The 12,090-nt window shown below is 35.6% G+C and overlaps 1 protein-coding gene across 5 annotated transcripts in view; it reads right to left on the bottom strand.

The window, feature by feature from the left end:
• Positions 1 to 12,090, bottom strand: part of LOC131428228 (trafficking kinesin-binding protein milt) — a 305,336-nt gene that overhangs the window by 32,694 nt on the left and 260,552 nt on the right. The window contains exon 1 of one of the 5 annotated variants that reach the window (XM_058591995.1): positions 502 to 651. The exons of the other annotated variants lie outside the window; for them this stretch is intronic. The gene's annotated coding sequence lies outside the window, so the exon portion shown is untranslated. Of the gene's footprint in view, positions 1 to 501; positions 652 to 12,090 lie in introns of those variants that run through there. 5 annotated transcript variants of the gene reach the window in all.

Below are 12,090 nucleotides of genomic sequence, written 5' to 3'. Positions count from 1 at the left end.
CATTGCTCGAACGTTGCCATTGTAAACAAACGATATGACAGGTGTTGATGCTCGCGCTGTCATTCAACTCGGGTGTGCAGCCTTTTTTTAGTGCATAATACAATGCGCATTTAAATCACAAATCTTTGGCATTGTTCTCAGCATCAAGTTCATTATTAACGCGTGGGGCTCGTTTTCGCAGCATATCTTCAATACATTTTATCACACGAATCATTAACTAATAACAGTGAACGATGGTAAATTTAAAACTTTTTGCACACAACTGCATAATCGAGTTTGGAGAAGCACGATGTGGTGTCAGCAAATTTGATGAACAGGTTAAACTGAAATCATACTTCCGACCGAATCGAACAACAATGAATAATGAGATAAAGATGGGAAAACTGCTCGTCTACGCAGCGATAAAAGTTTGCATCGAAAGCAGACACTGGCACCAGAGCATTTTTATTTGATTAAGCCATTTTCACTTTGAAACATTTTCCGACAGATTTTTCATCTCACTTCCGTTCACTCGACGTTTCTACGCGGCCACAATTATGTACAGCTTTTACTTTTTTTCTCAAGGAAAACAAGCACTAAACATGACTACACTTCGGAACGTTGCAAATCAATTTTCACAATTTCATCGAAATTTGAAGATCTCAACACTATGTCAAACAATGTCGGGGAGCAGAGTCTAGAGCACACCCAGATGAGGAGGCTGAAGGGAAATGCATTCTCTCTTTCTCCGGTTGCTGCGCAGTAGTGCCACGATGACAAGGTCGCTACCAAAGTAGGGGTTGTGTTTTTTGGTCGGATTTGTCGGGACAATGAAATTTTGCAAGGATGTGTGCTTGGAGTGGATTTAGCGTGTAGAGAGGATGGATTTGCTTTGTTCCTAAATACAAGGTTTTCGTTTAAATTAAGTTCGAATCTGATTATACTTGATTTATCAAGGTCTGAATTATTTTCCATCGAAACCTATCGATCTCGAACAAATTCAAATTATTTTAATTCGTTGTTTTTTGCCTTTCTCATATAGAAAGGCTATACAATCACTGCAAAAACCGACTTTTGAATCGAGGCCCCCAGGGCCGAATGTCATATACCATTCGACTCAGCTCGACAAACTGAGCAAATGTCTGTGTGTGTGTGACAAATATTGTCACTCACTTTTATCGGAGATGGCTTAACCGATTTTCACAAACTTAGATTCAAATGAAAGGTCTCATGGTCCCATTCAAAGTTCCTGAATTTCATTAGCATTCGACTTCCGGTTCCGGAATTACAGGGTGATATGCACCAAAAAGGGCGAAATAATGCATTAAAAATGTGGAAAAAAATGTCGCTCACTTTTCTCGGAGATGGCCGATTTTCTCAAACTTAGATTCAAATGAAAGGTCTCACGGTCTCATACAAAGTTCCTGAATTTCATTTGGATTCGACTTCCGGTTCCGGAGCTACAGGGTGATATGCACCAAAAATGTGAACATTATGTCAACCTTTTTACTCGGAGATAGCTGAACCGATTTTCATAAACTTTCATAAAGATTCAAATGAAAGGTCTCATAGTCCCATACATAGTTCCTAAATTTCATTTGAACCCGACCTCCGGTTCCGGAATTACAGGGTGATATGCACCAAAGATGTGAAAATAATGTCACTCACTTTTCTCGGAGGTGGCAGAACCGATTTTCACAAACTTAGATTCAAATGAAAGGCCCTACGGTCCCATACAAAGTTCCAGAATTCTATTTGGAACCGACTTCCGGTTCCGGAATTACAGGGTGATATGCATAAAAAATGTGAAAATAATGCAATAAAAATGTGAAAATTATGTCACTCACTTTTCTCGTAGATGGCTAAACCGATTTTCTCAAACTTAGACTCTAATGAAAGGATTCGTGGTCACGGTTCCATACAAATTTACTGAATTCATTTGGATCCGACTTCGGTATCGGAATTACAGGGTGATATGCACCAAAAATGTGAAAATAATGTCACTCACTTTTCTCAGAGATTACTAAACCGATTTTCACAATCTTAGATAGTCGCATACAAAATTCCTGAATATGATTTGGATCCGACTTTCGCTTCAGGAATTGCAGGGTGATATGCACCAAAAAGGACGGAATAATGAATTAAGAATGTGAAAAAAAATGTCACTCTAATGAAAGGATTCATGGTCACGGTTCCATACAAATTTCCTGAATTCATTTGGATCCTACTTCCGGTACCGGAATTACAGGGTGATATGTACAACAATTGTAAAAAAAATGTCACTCATTTTTCTCCGAGATGGCTAAACCGATTTTCACAAACTTAGATTCAAATGAAAGGTCTTGTGGTCCCATACAAAATTCCTGAATATTATTTGGATCCGACTTCCGGTTCCGGAACTATAGGGTAAAATGTGCAAAAAATTGTGAAAATAAGTGCACTAACTTTTCTCCGAGATGGCTGAACCGATTTTCACAAACTTAGATTCAAATGAAAGATCTTGAGGTCCCATAAAAAATCCTGAATATTATTTGGATCCGACTTCCGGTTTGGGATTTATGGGGTAAAATGTGCAAAAAAAAAAGAAAATATGTGTTCTAACTTTTCTCATAAATGGCGCCACCGATTTTTACAAACTTAGGTTCAAATGAAGTCCTTTTCCAATTGATAGTTTTTCTCAGTAGACGGTGAAACAAACCGATTCCGGTTATTCTTTTAAGAATCGAAGAAAATTATTTTGAAGAATACCACAGTGTTATATATGATAGTATGATTGATATGAAAAAGGCATCATTACACCACTAGGTGGATTAAAACAGGTTTTTTTTGTCAACAATGACATTTTTTAAAGATCCATGCAAAATAAATTATCTTGATAGAATTTTTACGCACAAAGTTCTAACTTACAGTTTCAGGATCAAAAAGACAATTTAAAATCGAAACATGGAACTGATCGAACATTTAACGGAAATAGTTTGAACATATTTTTTTTAAATATTTTTGTTTTTAAAATTCTTTAACTTTTGTACTTCTAAATATGCAAAAGAAAAAACGATATAAAATGTTTGTTATGGAAACAATAAAAACACAGAATTTACGAAAATTGAGATTGTAGATTTAGGACAATCAAAAATTTTCTTGTTCACATTGTATGACCAAAATGAACTGTTTTTCATTTACATTTCGTGTATTAAAACGTAAAAAACAAGCAATATTGAACTTTTCTCTAAGTATCCAAAGACAAATAGACTGGAAGAAGGATGATAAATGAAACGACAGAAATGAAAATGTGTGACGGAATTAGCCCAGAAGCGAGACTACAACCCCAAATTCTCTGCTATCTGTAGAATTTGTTTTATCAATTGAACTACCCTGAAATCAAAAAGAAACTCCATTGCGTAGAACCACCGTACGTGCTTAACTTTGCACGGCATATGCGTGATCCAATCTCGTTCCTATGTGTTTCTTCCTCAAGAGAACACTCCACCCAGAATCGCTAATCTAATTTGTCCTTTACCCCCACTGGATACTAGATCACTTTTACACTTTTTAATATCATTCGGAAAAATGTTGAAATTGAAAGTGAATGGAACCTTGAAATAAAAATTTACGAAACAATGCATTCCGAACACAAAACACTCATGTACACGGTATTTGAAGTTCTATTCACACAAAAAAAAAATTAACTGACACATTTGAGATCTGAGATTATTATTGCGAAATCTGATGAGATATGGTAGCTCAGGGATCTCGAAAACCAGTTGCTATACGTTCTCTAACTTAGAAAGAGCCTTACTATCACTAGCAATAAGGAAGAGTTTCATTATCACTAGCCGCGCAGATGTCTTGTTCATGAAGAACGGGCTGCGTGGATTCAGTAAATCAAATTCAGCATTTTTACTTATAAAGGGTGATTTTAAAAAGGTATAGTATTTTGGTTAAAAAAAGACAAACGATTCGAGAAAATTGGAATCGATAGAACGATCAATATAATTTAATATTTGAAGATGATTCACGCAAATGTTGACCGCGGCTCCACACAAGGCCCGATTCACGCGTGATCTGTCAAAAAACAGTGTTGTCAAAAAGATACCAATCACCCTTCACCTGAAAAGTAAGAGTTTGTTAACCGACTGTTGTTTCTCCTTACACGAATGCTGTTTTTATTTCGAAGCTTCAATTAAACTTGTCAAGCTTAAGACTATTTTAAGGTTGAAGATAAAAATAAAAAAATGAGTCTTACAATCATCGAAACTAGGTTGGAAACTATATTCTATGATTACTATTCCATCTCCTCATCACTCGTTTGGGCTCAACCCTTCCAGTGCTAAGTTAGTTTCCACATATTTTGTGTAAATTGCGAAATGATGTATTGTCCGTCGCTAGCGACAACTTTCTCCCATCTTTCCGGCAATTTTCGGATCCCGACTCGAAAAAAAGAGTCCTCCTTTGACGCTATCCATGAAGCAATCCATTTTTCCAACTCTTCGAAGGATTGAAAATGTTGATCTGCCAGGCCGTGTGCCACCGAACGGAACAGGTGGAAGTCAGAAGGGGCGACACTGAGGAATACGGCGGGTGGGGCAAGACTTCCCATTTCAGCGTTTCCATGTACTTTTTGACCACTTTTGCGACGTGAGGCCGAGCATTGTCATTGGAGGATGACTTTGTCATGTCGCTCTTGATATTGTGGCTGCTTTTCTTTTAGCGCGCGACTGAGGCGCAACAGTTGCGTTTGGTAGCGATCTCCTGTGATGGTTTCACCCGGTTTTAAGAGCTCGTAGTAAATCACACCGAGCTGATTCCACCAAATACAAATCATAACCTTGACACCGTTAATATTCGGTTTAGCCTTCGACGAAGTAGCATGCTCGGGCTTTTACCATGATTTTCTGCGTTTAGGATTATCGTATCGAACCCACTTTTCATCACCGGTTATGATTAGGCACATAAACAGACATTTTCGAGCGTGAATAATACGAAAACAAGAACAACTGTCACTGAAACGGCGATGACAATTCGTTAGGCACTGTACACACTCACTTTAAAGGAATTATCATCTATGTATTTTGACCAGCCACAGCCACCTATCGGAAAACGACGGAATCAAAGTTATACACCTGATAAATTCTAGGTAAATCAGGTAAAATGAATAAAGTTAAACATTTGTAGTTTCTGCTACGAGCGATTGAGCAAACACTTTAGCTCTTAAGACCAACTTACCATGAGTCAACTATAAGATTCTTTTACAAATCACTGAATCGCTCTAGTTGGGTCCAAGAGATAAGTTACTGGTACTAATAAGCTTACTTTTTTGGTAAGTTATCGGTGTTTCTAGACGAGTATCGAATAACATCCATTATATTTGAAAACAATTATGAATCATTTTCCACAAGTTTATTATTACAGTTCATTGTTATTGTTGGCGATAAAGAAAAAAGGGTGTTTCTGCTTTGTGAAAACTTTAATGAAGATTTACAAATTTTGCAGTGCCTTTTCGCTACCAACCAACAATTTACCAAAGAAACTGTCTGGAACTCGATGCTTGTATCTTCAGAAAGAACTTAACCTTTAAGTTTTAATTCACACGATTAGGTTAAGTTTTAACTTTGCTATTTTTAGTTGCGAATCCAATATAAAGTTATTCTAAATTGCAGTTATATGTAGCTTTAGGTAGACTAATCACTAACTTTTTAAGTAATTTTTCCAGAGTTAAGAACGTGCACTTTTTCTTTTCTATCTTCTTCTCTTTTATTGCTGTTTACTCATCTCGGCTGCCAGTTCATAGGAGAGTAGGTTGAATGGTGTGTTGCGTGGTTGCTTCGACGAGTACAAGAACTCTCACTGTTAGACGTCGCGCATGTAACAGTTATATTCCAATATTTAATTTCATCTCGAAAATCATATTTGAGATTTCGATTAAAGATGATTGTTTTGTTCTAAATGTATTAAATGACAATCATTTTCGTCTATTATATGTTCCGTTTCCCATTCTTCAGTCCATAGCAGAAATCGAACAAATTTCTTCTGCTCAGGGGTTAATCTAGATAAAATATCACAACAATGCAATAGTAATATTCTCATTTTTCCCAGATGGCGGTATTGACCAAATGGTTATCGATGAAATAAAATATTCGGCAAATGTTTTAATAAAAAATAAAGTTTGGTGTAAATATATTTCTTGAAATGGATCAGATGAACTCAAAACAATAGAAATATTTTGATCTAAACTGTCCTATAATGCTCAATTTTGTATCATTGATAAAGTAAATAAACTCAACCAAAAAATATATTTCAAGTTCATTCCAAGTGAGAGAAAATTATCTCCCTGATGTTGTGAAATCCACGCAGGTACGCATGCGCTTCATGTAGAATGATATTACCTCACCACCTTGTAATGCACCCCATGCTAACTTTTTGAACAATGCACTCGAAGTTGAAATGTTTCATCAGTTTTTTTTAAATCGAAAACAAAAGTCCACTTGTTAATTGATCCTGCAGATCCAAAAAGTTATGCCATACGATGACCATACAATTATAAATAAAAACATTAAACCATACTGCATGACATCAATTCAACAACAATTGGTTCAAACCTTTGTGTTTGCCGTCACGATGCTCGAGGCACTCCGGACAATCAAGGCTGGCCGCTTACTGACAGAAAAATAGCGACGAGTGTTTTCACTGTTTTCACCACGAGGCACCACAGCACGAGAGTTTGAGAGAATCGATTTTCGACAAAACGACACCAACCGAAAATTTGCTTTTCACTGTTTTCACTTGGTGAGTGATCCAGCTATACCTAAAAAACTGGTCCGGTTAGGGTTCCTTCAAATCGATATTTTCTAACGATTACACAAGTTTCACCATGCGAAATATAAACAATCGAAAAACACTAACAAATTTACAACAATTCACCAGCACTTTGTTTACACGTTCCGTGCATGACACATACTGCTACGGAAGTTTGGATTCGGAATGGCACATTCAGATAAGGTTCAAAAAAGTATCCTTTCTAGCGTTTCATTCTCTTGTTGAAATTCTCTCAGAGCTAGAGTGAAGTGATGTACCTATTACGACTATCTTACGGTAGATAACTATTTCATGAAATATTCGTTTTTTTCGTAAAACCAGAGTTTGAAAAATGTAAAACACCGGAGAGTTCGTTCATGTTCATATTCCTTCATTAAAAGGCAATTAACAGAGGCGGTGTAGTGTACAACAGAGAATTGGGTGGTAATAGGAACAGGATTGGAGACCTTATATTATATATGGTCATCATCTGTAGAAAATTGCGTGCTTCTACCAACACTAGCTTGATCTATATATGTGATGATCTGTACGTACGTATCGTGCATCTGTGATTGTACCAGCATTTGTTGTGAATGAACATTTCCGAGAAATATTGCGCATGAGGAAATATTGTTCGTCGCCAACTACATGTTTAAACATATATCAAAATTTCAGGTTAAATTAATGTGAATAAAGTTAAAGTCTTACATAATATTGAACTAGAATTGGTAATATGTTCTATATTCAGTTGTGTATCAAGCATGATCCTGTTCAAATGATTATTTCATTCTATAAAACCCTAATAAAACTTTTGGAAGGAAGATTTTTCAAATTTTCATAAATAAATTTAACAATAAAATTTTTGAAAAGGCCAGGAATATATATGCTTTGTATAATCTATTCAAATATTTTGAATAATATTTGCGCTTTTAGTTAATTTGTTTACAAACACATTTGATACAAAGGCTTCTTTTAATTGCACTTCTCAGGATTCAATAAAACTATTTTGAACATGCAGACCTTGCCATAAAAAACTATTTCACATTTGTTTTTCAAAAATGAAATCACCAACGAAAAAGTTTTGCCCTTCTCATAAAACAATCTATTTGGAAAAAGGCAAAACTTTCTTTTTGCACGGAAAAGCCAGCGATCTCAAAACAACTAAAATGAAAGTTGTTTTTCTGATTTGATTGGTTGGAATTTGGTACAACTAATCGGTTGTTCATTTAACTAAACTGTCATTTTTTATTTATCGTGCTGGCAGTTTAGCAATGACACCCAGCGAATCGGGAAATAAAACGTTACAATGAGGTGTCACTCGTGCAACCGAGCAATGACACAATCCCAGCAAAGTCATGCAAACAAAGCAAAAAATGTCTCAGTTGTTTTAACAAATTATTCAATTATTTGAACTTAAAATGCCTATTGCAATAATTATGTTTTACTGTTAGTCTCATCGGGGAGCAGCTAATCGTTCACCGCTTGATCAACGAAATTTTGCCTAAGTAGCTGATCATAGCTTTATCACTAAACTCACTGGTGATATAAAAATGTAACAATTATTATAATTCCCAAGAAGGAGTTCACCATCAAAATGTTCACAGAGCATTGGGAAATTTTTCCTCCACTTGCAGAATAGTTCGCTAGAAGAGGTTTCTGGATTCCGGTTTCAAGAAAGTTGTTGATAAGCCTTATGCAACAGATACACTTTCAAGATAATACAAATAATATCAATTTACTTTAGTAGCAATTTTTAAGCGTTACGCGTTTTTAATTACATTGACATGAACTGTCCGAAAATGCAATACTCGCAGATGAAATTAAAACATTTATACTGTAGGAATATCTGTTCAGTACAGGGAAAACTTGTTTTACAATTAACTCTTATGTTCTTCTGCATACTTTCACCTATATGAAATGGCAACTACGTAACTGACATAAATGACGTTTATTTGCCATTGGAAATTTTCAATATGAAACGTTTTTGGTGAAACGCAAAAGATTTTTTTTTGCGTTTTGCTGTCTTCTTTCTCTGCCAAGTGACAGCATTGGAATACAACAATTTCGTTTACCTGAATGGTTATGACAAAATCAATAGATATGTTAGTTAAATCAACAACATTTTAGTTGAAACAACCAGGGCGTAAAACAACAATTGCAACATTGTAATTTTGTGATCTAAGGGTTCTCCGTGTGATGATTTTATTCAAATGAGTATAGGGAAGACTGGGACTATGCCGGACACTTTTGGGAAATTAAAAAAAACATCTATTACAACTAGGTTTTTATCCAAGTTATCCATACCATTGTGTAGCTTCAACCTTCAGCTACAATTACAAATTTGTGGTTTGGAAAAATATGCATTAGTTTCCGTAAAAAGTCGCGATAAAGGCCAACCAAAAATCCAAAATTTCAGAGAGTGCGTGGCGAAATCGAACACCCTATAGGTCGAAACCGAACATTTCTTGGAAATTGAAAACAAAATGATGTTGAAACTAAGTCAGTCAGAGTCTTTATTGAATACTATTTTATTGTTTCGTTGCATATAGTAAATCTAGTTTTTATGAGTGATAAGAAGTAGAAAAGAAACATAGATATCAATCTTAAGATATGTTTCAAGAATCTGTTAAGAATTTCATGTCGAAAATTATGTGTCCGGTTGAGCCCCACTTTTTTTGTCCGGTTTAGCCCCGTACGGACAATTCGTTTTCAAGACGTAATAATACATTTATTTTCTACGTTATTGAAAGCACTCAATAATTACCAGATTCAGTACGAAATGAACTATTGAAAACACTAACCAGATCGTCATTACAATGCACAGAAATCGAATATACCCAATATATCAGAACTTTTCCAACAAAAAATTTCAGTAGTAAACGTATACATTTTGACACGAACACGATTGACGCCAAACTAAATTGACTCAGCGTCATCCAGCAAATTGACGTCTGTCTGTCATATGAAAGTGCGTGCACAAATTCAATGGTCGAAATAATAACTAATTTAGAAGATATTTAAGCTGTCCGGTTTAACCCCGTGTCTGGTATAGCCCCGGTCTCCCCTAATATAAAAATGACAGATCCTAATAAAAAAGTGTCGTTCTGGTGAGTTTAACAAAATTGAAAAAATTATCGAATAAAACTATTTACAAAAATATCATAAAAATTGAGTTCTGCACTCAAAAAAGTCGGTTATAAGAACTCAAGTCTATTTACAAAAAAAAAACACCATTTCAGCTTTCCATAAAATTTTGTCTCATTACATGACAGGAACTGTTAGAAAAAAAATTTCTTGCAAAACTTTTTCTAAGTTTTTGTAGTATTTGTGATTTTTCGATTGTAGCCAATTTTGAAAAAAAAAATCGATTGAAATTTAGATCGGAAAGCTTGTAAAACAGGGCAAATTACTGTGGGCTGGACGTGTAGCATGAAAATCGGTAGAGAGCATGGTCTACGTGATGCTTAGTAGAGAACCACCCGTTTGTAAGAAGTGAGAAAAAGGGAGGATGCGCGGGATTGAAAATTGGCTGTAGAATGGCGATTCAAGATCTACACATTTAAAACTGGTTCTCGTGCTTGGCAACACGACATTTTTCTGATTGTTCAATAACCCACATGCACTTTTCCGAAATTCGCTAAAGTAATATTCTGATAACTCGCTAAAGCTCGTTTTTTTCCAAAGTTTGGCATAATATTATGCTGAACTTGTCAGTAAACAACGAATATACCGAAATCAGCAAATCCAGTTATCAATTTTGCCGAAACTCGGTTGTGAAAATCTCGACATTTTCTACCGAGATTCAGCAATACAATTTAAGAGTGTATGTTCTAAAAATCTACTATTTGTCCGGTCATATTTCTCCATTTGTAGTAATTTGAGTTAAATATGTATAACATATAAAGGGTGATTTTTTAAGAGCTTGAGAACTTTTTTAAACAATAAAACGGATAAAATTTGCAAAATCTCATCGGTTCTTTATTTTAAACGTTAGATTGGTACATGACATTTACTTTTTGAAGATAATTTCATTTAAATGTTGACCGCGGCTGCGTCTTAGGTGGTCCATTCGGAAAGTCCAATTTTGGGCAACTTTTTCGAGCATTTCGGCCGGAATAGCCCGAATTTCTTCGGAAATGTTGTCTTCCAAAGCTGGAATAGTTACTGGCTTATTTCTGTAGACTTTAGACTTGACGTAGCCCCACAAAAAATAGTCTAAAGGCGTCAAATCGCATGATCTTGGTGGCCAACTTACCGGTCCATTTCTTGAGATGAATTGTTCTCCGAAGTTTTCCCTCAAAATGGCCATAGAATCGCGAGCTGTGTGGCATGTAGCGCCATCTTGTTGAAACCACATGTCAACCAAGTTCAGTTCTTCCATTTTTGGCAACAAAAAGTTTGTTAGCATCGAACGATAGCGATCGCCATTCACTGTAACGTTGCGTCCAACAGCATCTTTGAAAAAATACGGTCCAATGATTCCACCAGCGTACAAACCACACCAAACAGTGCATTTTTCGGGATGCATGGGCAGTTCTTGAACGGCTTCTGGTTGCTCTTCACTCCAAATGCGGCAATTTTGCTTATTTACGTAGCCATTCAACCAGAAATGAGCCTCATCGCTGAACAAAATTTGTCGATAAAAAAGCGGATTTTCCGAATGGACCACCTAAGACGCAGCCGCGGTCAACATTTAAATGAAATTATCTTCAAAAAGTAAATGTCATGTACCAATCTAACGTTTAAAATAAAGAACCGATGAGATTTTGCAAATTTTATGCGTTTTATTGTTTAAAAAAGTTCTCAAGCTCTTAAAAAATCACCCTTTATAACAATATTAACTGAGCGACAGCCTTTTCCACTGTATTCTGGATTCTCGCAAGGCAGTCACAATGATACTAATAAAACACTTAAAATAAACACTATTTGATACTCAAGATTTGAAAACGAAAATTAGCTTATTACGCGACGTAAGCTGTTCTCGAAAGTAAAATTATCATTAAAATAGATGGACACGGCCATTAAGCTAGGTCATTGAAGAAAGGCCAGAAATGTTATTTCAATCTCTGAGCAGCCGGCTCCCGAGAGAGGAATATAGGAAAATGTTAAATGACGGCAATATCATTCTATTTTCATACTTGCAATAGATTAACAAAATGAATAACATAACTTATTCATGGTTGGCTTAAATTTGTTACACTGTAACTATATGTAAAAATTAATAACAAAATTTTGAAATGTTATATAGTTTAAGACCTTTTAATATCTGGGCAGCCGACAAACTGAGAGTGAAATATAAAAATAATTTCAAACAACAGC

Source organism: Malaya genurostris, chromosome 2 (assembly GCF_030247185.1).
Source record: "Malaya genurostris strain Urasoe2022 chromosome 2, Malgen_1.1, whole genome shotgun sequence".
NCBI classification, from domain to species: domain Eukaryota; kingdom Metazoa; phylum Arthropoda; class Insecta; order Diptera; family Culicidae; genus Malaya; species Malaya genurostris.
This window is presented reverse-complemented; position numbering and strand designations above follow the sequence as displayed.